Below are 8,386 nucleotides of genomic sequence, written 5' to 3'. Positions count from 1 at the left end.
TCAGTTCCAGAGCGATTCGCCCAATGAGTCCTTGATATTTAGTCGTTTTCAGCCAATTTTCTGGATTTTTGAAAATTTCACATTTTGTGAAAATATCCACTAAATGAGAGAATAATATGTGTGAGGGTACCCAAGGAGAGTTCCAAATGTGTGTGGGTAGAATATATATCCCACGGGGGTAAAATTGAAAAAAGTTGAAAAATTTTTTTTTTTGGACTTAGTCATTTTTCCGGCGTTTATCAGACTTTCAGATAGGGGAAATGTCAGTGAGCATTCCGATTTCAGTTCCAGAGCGATTCGCCCAATGAGTCCTTGATATTTAGTCGTTTTCAGCCAATTTTCTGGATTTTTGAAAATTTCACTTTTTTGTGAAAATATCCACTAAATGAGAGAATAATATGTGTGAGGGTACCCAAGGAGAGTTCCAAATGTGTGTGGGTAGAATATATATCCCACGGGGGTAAAAGTGAAAAAAGTTGAAAAAAAAATTTTTTGGGACTTAGTCATTTTTCCGTCGTTTATCAGACTTTCAGATAGGGGAATTGTCAGTGAGCGTTCCGATTTCAGTTCCAGAGCGATTCGCCCAATGAGTCCTTGATATTTAGTCGTTTTCAGCCAATTTACTGGATTTTTGAAAATTTCACTTTTTTGTGAAAATATCCACTAAATGAGGGAATAATATGTGTGAGGGTACCCAAGGAGAGTTCCAAATGTGTGTGGGTAGAATATATATCCCACGGGGGTAAAATTGAAAAAAGTTGAAAAAAAATTTTTTTGGGACTTAGTCATTTTTCCGTCGTTTATCAGACTTTCAGATAGGGGAATTGTCAGTAAGCGTTCCGATTTCAGTTCCAGAGTGATTCGCCCAATGAGTCCTTGATATTTAGTCGTTTTCAGCCAATTTTCTGGATTTTTGAAAATTTCACTTTTTTGTGAAAATATCCACTAAATGAGGGAACAATATGTGTGAGGGTACCCCAGGAGAGTTCCAAATGTGTGTGGGTAGAATATATATCCCACGGGGGTCAAATTGAAAAAAGTTGAAAAAAATTTTTTTTTGGACTTAGTCTTTTTTCCGGCGTTTATCAGACTTTCAGATAGCGGATATGTCAGTGAGCATTCCGATTTCAGTTCCAGAGCGATTTGCCCAATAAGTCCTCGATATTTAGTCGTTTTCAGCCAATTTTCTGAATATTTGAAAATTTCACTTTTTTGTGAAAATATCCACTAAATGAGAGAATAATATGTGTGAGGGTACCCAAGGAGAGTTCCAAATGTGTGTGGGTAGAATATATATCCCACGGGGGTAAAATTGAAAAAAGTTGAAAAAATTTTTTTTTTGGACTTAGTCATTTTTCCGGCGTTAATCAGACTTTCAGATAGGGGAAATGTCAGTGAGCATTCCGATTTCAGTTCCAGAGCGATTTGCCCAATAAGTCCTAGATATTTAGTCGTTTTCAGCCAATTTTCTGGATATTTGAAAATTTCACTTTTTTGTGAAAATATCCACTAAATGAGGGAATAATATGTGTGAGGGTACCCCAGAAGAGTTCCAAATGTGTGTGGGTAGAATATATATCCTACGGGGGTCAAATTGAAAAAAGTTGAAAAAAATTTTTTTTTGGACTTAGTCTTTTTTCCGGCGTCTATCAGACTTTCAGATAGCGGATATGTCAGTGAGCATTCCGATTTCAGTTCCAGAGCGATTTGCCCAATAAGTCCTCGATATTTAGTCGTTTTCAGCCAATTTTCTGGATATTTGAAAATTTCACTTTTTTGTGAAAATATCCACTAAATGAGGGAATAATATGTGTGACGGTACCCCAGGAGAGTTCCAAATGTGTGTGGGTAGAATATATATCCTACGGGGGTAAAATTGAAAAAAGTTGAAAAAGTTTTTTTTTGGGACTTAGTCATTTTTCCGCCGTTTATCAGACTTTCAGATAGGGGAAATGTGAGTGAGCGTTCCGATTTCAGTTCCAGAGCGATTCGCCCAATGAGTCCTTGATATTTAGTCGTTTTCAGCCAATTTTCTGGATTTTTGAAAATTTCACTTTTTTGTGAAAATATCCACTAAATGAGGGAATAATATGTGTGAGGGTACCCCAGAAGAGTTCCAAATGTGTGTGGGTAGAATATATATCCCACGGGGGTAAAATTGAAAAAAGTTGAAAAAATTTTTTTTTTGGACTTAGTCATTTTTTCGGCGTTTATCAGACTTTCAGATACCGGATATGTCAGTGAGCATTCCGATTTCAGTTCCAGAGCGATTCGCCCAATGAGTCCTTGATATTTAGTCGTTTTCAGCCAATTTTCTGGATTTTTGAAAATTTCACTTTTTGTGAAAATATCCACTAAATGAGAGAATAATATGTGTGAGGGTACCCAAGGAGAGTTCCAAATGTGTGTGGGTAGAATATATATCCCACGGGGGTAAAATTGAAAAAAGTTGAAAAATTTTTTTTTTTGGACTTAGTCATTTTTCCGGCGTTTATCAGACTTTCAGATAGGGGAAATGTCAGTGAGCATTCCGATTTCAGTTCCAGAGCGATTCGCCCAATGAGTCCTTGATATTTAGTCGTTTTCAGCCAATTTTCTGGATTTTTGAAAATTTCACTTTTTTGTGAAAATATCCACTAAATGAGAGAATAATATGTGTGAGGGTACCCAAGGAGAGTTCCAAATGTGTGTGGGTAGAATATATATCCCACGGGGGTAAAAGTGAAAAAAGTTGAAAAAAAATTTTTTTGGGACTTAGTCATTTTTCCGTCGTTTATCAGACTTTCAGATAGGGGAATTGTCAGTGAGCGTTCCGATTTCAGTTCCAGAGTGATTCGCCCAATGAGTCCTTGATATTTAGTCGTTTTCAGCCAATTTACTGGATTTTTGAAAATTTCACTTTTTTGTGAAAATATCCACTAAATGAGGGAATAATATGTGTGAGGGTACCCCAGAAGAGTTCCAAATGTGTGTGGGTAGAATATATATCCCACGGGGGTAAAATTGAAAAAAGTTGAAAAAATTTTTTTTTTGGACTTAGTCATTTTTCCGGCGTTTATCAGACTTTCAGATACCGGATATGTCAGTGAGCGTTCCGATTTTAGTTCCAGAGCGATTCGCCCAATGAGTCCTTGATATTTAGTCGTTTTCAGCCAATTTTCTGGATTTTTGAAAATTTCACATTTTGTGAAAATATCCACTAAATGAGAGAATAATATGTGTGAGGGTACCCAAGGAGAGTTCCAAATGTGTGTGGGTAGAATATATATCCCACGGGGGTAAAATTGAAAAAAGTTGAAAAATTTTTTTTTTTGGACTTAGTCATTTTTCCGGCGTTTATCAGACTTTCAGATAGGGGAAATGTCAGTGAGCATTCCGATTTCAGTTCCAGAGCGATTCGCCCAATGAGTCCTTGATATTTAGTCGTTTTCAGCCAATTTTCTGGATTTTTGAAAATTTCACTTTTTTGTGAAAATATCCACTAAATGAGAGAATAATATGTGTGAGGGTACCCAAGGAGAGTTCCAAATGTGTGTGGGTAGAATATATATCCCACGGGGGTAAAAGTGAAAAAAGTTGAAAAAAAAATTTTTTGGGACTTAGTCATTTTTCCGTCGTTTATCAGACTTTCAGATAGGGGAATTGTCAGTGAGCGTTCCGATTTCAGTTCCAGAGCGATTCGCCCAATGAGTCCTTGATATTTAGTCGTTTTCAGCCAATTTACTGGATTTTTGAAAATTTCACTTTTTTGTGAAAATATCCACTAAATGAGGGAATAATATGTGTGAGGGTACCCAAGGAGAGTTCCAAATGTGTGTGGGTAGAATATATATCCCACGGGGGTAAAATTGAAAAAAGTTGAAAAAAAATTTTTTTGGGACTTAGTCATTTTTCCGTCGTTTATCAGACTTTCAGATAGGGGAATTGTCAGTAAGCGTTCCGATTTCAGTTCCAGAGTGATTCGCCCAATGAGTCCTTGATATTTAGTCGTTTTCAGCCAATTTTCTGGATTTTTGAAAATTTCACTTTTTTGTGAAAATATCCACTAAATGAGGGAACAATATGTGTGAGGGTACCCCAGGAGAGTTCCAAATGTGTGTGGGTAGAATATATATCCCACGGGGGTCAAATTGAAAAAAGTTGAAAAAAATTTTTTTTTGGACTTAGTCTTTTTTCCGGCGTTTATCAGACTTTCAGATAGCGGATATGTCAGTGAGCATTCCGATTTCAGTTCCAGAGCGATTTGCCCAATAAGTCCTCGATATTTAGTCGTTTTCAGCCAATTTTCTGAATATTTGAAAATTTCACTTTTTTGTGAAAATATCCACTAAATGAGAGAATAATATGTGTGAGGGTACCCAAGGAGAGTTCCAAATGTGTGTGGGTAGAATATATATCCCACGGGGGTAAAATTGAAAAAAGTTGAAAAATTTTTTTTTTTGGACTTAGTCATTTTTCCGGCGTTTATCAGACTTTCAGATAGGGGAAATGTCAGTGAGCATTCCGATTTCAGTTCCAGAGCGATTCGCCCAATGAGTCCTTGATATTTAGTCGTTTTCAGCCAATTTTCTGGATTTTTGAAAATTTCACTTTTTTGTGAAAATATCCACTAAATGAGAGAATAATATGTGTGAGGGTACCCAAGGAGAGTTCCAAATGTGTGTGGGTAGAATATATATCCCACGGGGGTAAAAGTGAAAAAAGTTGAAAAAAAATTTTTTTGGGACTTAGTCATTTTTCCGTCGTTTATCAGACTTTCAGATAGGGGAATTGTCAGTGAGCGTTCCGATTTCAGTTCCAGAGTGATTCGCCCAATGAGTCCTTGATATTTAGTCGTTTTCAGCCAATTTACTGGATTTTTGAAAATTTCACTTTTTTGTGAAAATATCCACTAAATGAGGGAATAATATGTGTGAGGGTACCCCAGAAGAGTTCCAAATGTGTGTGGGTAGAATATATATCCCACGGGGGTAAAATTGAAAAAAGTTGAAAAAATTTTTTTTTTGGACTTAGTCATTTTTCCGGCGTTTATCAGACTTTCAGATACCGGATATGTCAGTGAGCGTTCCGATTTTAGTTCCAGAGCGATTCGCCCAATGAGTCCTTGATATTTAGTCGTTTTCAGCCAATTTTCTGGATTTTTGAAAATTTCACATTTTGTGAAAATATCCACTAAATGAGAGAATAATATGTGTGAGGGTACCCAAGGAGAGTTCCAAATGTGTGTGGGTAGAATATATATCCCACGGGGGTAAAATTGAAAAAAGTTGAAAAATTTTTTTTTTTGGACTTAGTCATTTTTCCGGCGTTTATCAGACTTTCAGATAGGGGAAATGTCAGTGAGCATTCCGATTTCAGTTCCAGAGCGATTCGCCCAATGAGTCCTTGATATTTAGTCGTTTTCAGCCAATTTTCTGGATTTTTGAAAATTTCACTTTTTTGTGAAAATATCCACTAAATGAGAGAATAATATGTGTGAGGGTACCCAAGGAGAGTTCCAAATGTGTGTGGGTAGAATATATATCCCACGGGGGTAAAAGTGAAAAAAGTTGAAAAAAAAATTTTTTGGGACTTAGTCATTTTTCCGTCGTTTATCAGACTTTCAGATAGGGGAATTGTCAGTGAGCGTTCCGATTTCAGTTCCAGAGCGATTCGCCCAATGAGTCCTTGATATTTAGTCGTTTTCAGCCAATTTACTGGATTTTTGAAAATTTCACTTTTTTGTGAAAATATCCACTAAATGAGGGAATAATATGTGTGAGGGTACCCAAGGAGAGTTCCAAATGTGTGTGGGTAGAATATATATCCCACGGGGGTAAAATTGAAAAAAGTTGAAAAAAAATTTTTTTGGGACTTAGTCATTTTTCCGTCGTTTATCAGACTTTCAGATAGGGGAATTGTCAGTAAGCGTTCCGATTTCAGTTCCAGAGTGATTCGCCCAATGAGTCCTTGATATTTAGTCGTTTTCAGCCAATTTTCTGGATTTTTGAAAATTTCACTTTTTTGTGAAAATATCCACTAAATGAGGGAACAATATGTGTGAGGGTACCCCAGGAGAGTTCCAAATGTGTGTGGGTAGAATATATATCCCACGGGGGTCAAATTGAAAAAAGTTGAAAAAAATTTTTTTTTGGACTTAGTCTTTTTTCCGGCGTTTATCAGACTTTCAGATAGCGGATATGTCAGTGAGCATTCCGATTTCAGTTCCAGAGCGATTTGCCCAATAAGTCCTCGATATTTAGTCGTTTTCAGCCAATTTTCTGAATATTTGAAAATTTCACTTTTTTGTGAAAATATCCACTAAATGAGAGAATAATATGTGTGAGGGTACCCAAGGAGAGTTCCAAATGTGTGTGGGTAGAATATATATCCCACGGGGGTAAAATTGAAAAAAGTTGAAAAATTTTTTTTTTTGGACTTAGTCATTTTTCCGGCGTTTATCAGACTTTCAGATAGGGGAAATGTCAGTGAGCATTCCGATTTCAGTTCCAGAGCGATTCGCCCAATGAGTCCTTGATATTTAGTCGTTTTCAGCCAATTTTCTGGATTTTTGAAAATTTCACTTTTTTGTGAAAATATCCACTAAATGAGAGAATAATATGTGTGAGGGTACCCAAGGAGAGTTCCAAATGTGTGTGGGTAGAATATATATCCCACGGGGGTAAAAGTGAAAAAAGTTGAAAAAAAATTTTTTTGGGACTTAGTCATTTTTCCGTCGTTTATCAGACTTTCAGATAGGGGAATTGTCAGTGAGCGTTCCGATTTCAGTTCCAGAGCGATTCGCCCAATGAGTCCTTGATATTTAGTCGTTTTCAGCCAATTTACTGGATTTTTGAAAATTTCACTTTTTTGTGAAAATATCCACTAAATGAGGGAATAATATGTGTGAGGGTACCCCAGAAGAGTTCCAAATGTGTGTGGGTAGAATATATATCCCACGGGGGTAAAATTGAAAAAAGTTGAAAAAATTTTTTTTTTGGACTTAGTCATTTTTCCGGCGTTTATCAGACTTTCAGATACCGGATATGTCAGTGAGCGTTCCGATTTCAGTTCCAGAGCGATTCGCCCAATGAGTTCTTGATATTTAGTCGTTTTCAGCCAATTTTCTGGATTTTTGAAAATTTCACTTTTTTGTGAAAATATCCACTAAATGAGAGAATAATATGTGTGAGGGTACCCAAGGAGAGTTCCAAATGTGTGTGGGTAGAATATATATCCCACGGGGGTAAAATTGAAAAAAGTTGAAAAATTTTTTTTTTTGGACTTAGTCATTTTTCCGGCGTTTATCAGACTTTCAGATAGGGGAAATGTCAGTGAGCATTCCGATTTCAGTTCCAGAGCGATTCGCCCAATGAGTCCTTGATATTTAGTCGTTTTCAGCCAATTTACTGGATTTTTGAAAATTTCACTTTTTTGTGAAAATATCCACTAAATGAGGGAATAATATGTGTGAGGGTACCCAAGGAGAGTTCCAAATGTGTGTGGGTAGAATATATATCCCACGGGGGTAAAATTGAAAAAAGTTGAAACATTTTTTTTTTTGGACTTAGTCATTTTTCCGGCGTTTATCAGACTTTCAGATAGGGGAAATGTCAGTGAGCTTTCCGATTTCAGTTCCAGAGCGATTCGCCCAATGAGTCCTTGATATTTAGTCGTTTTCAGCCAATTTACTGGATTTTTGAAAATTTCACTTTTTTGTGAAAATATCCACTAAATGAGGGAATAATATGTGTGAGGGTACCCAAGGAGAGTTCCAAATGTGTGTGGGTAGAATATATATCCCACGGGGGTAAAATTGAAAAAAGTTGAAAAATTTTTTTTTTTGGACTTAGTCATTTTTCCGGCGTTTATCAGACTTTCAGATACCGGATATGTCAGTGAGCGTTCCGATTTCAGTTCCAGAGCGAATCGCCCAATGAGTCCTTGATATTTAGTCGTTTTCAGCCAATTTTCTGGATTTTTGAAAATTTCACTTTTTTGTGAAAATATCCACTAAATGAGAGAATAATATGTGTGAGGGTACCCAAGGAGAGTTCCAAATGTGTGTGGGTAGAATATATATCCCACGGGGGTAAAATTGAAAAAAGTTGAAAAAAATTTTTTTGGGGACTTAGTCATTTTTCCGTCGTTTATCAGACTTTCAGATAGGGGAAATGTCAGTGAGCGTTCCGATTTCAGTTCCAGAGCGATTCGCATAAAGAGTCCTTGATATTTAGTCGTTTTCAGCCAATTTTCTGGATTTTTGAAAATTTCACTTTTTTGTGAAAATATCCACTAAATGAGAAAATAATATGTGTGAGGGTACCCAAGGAGAGTTCCAAATGTGTGTGGGTAGAATATATATCCCACGGGGGTAAAATTGAAAAAAGTTGAAAAATTTTTTTTT

This window comes from Phyllobates terribilis, unplaced genomic scaffold (assembly GCF_046119375.1).
Source record: "Phyllobates terribilis strain yellow unplaced genomic scaffold, ASM4611937v1 Scaffold_31__1_contigs__length_13893835, whole genome shotgun sequence".
Classification (NCBI taxonomy): Eukaryota; Metazoa; Chordata; class Amphibia; order Anura; family Dendrobatidae; genus Phyllobates; species Phyllobates terribilis.
The sequence above is the reverse complement of the archived record's forward strand: the minus strand, read 5'-3'. Positions refer to the sequence as shown.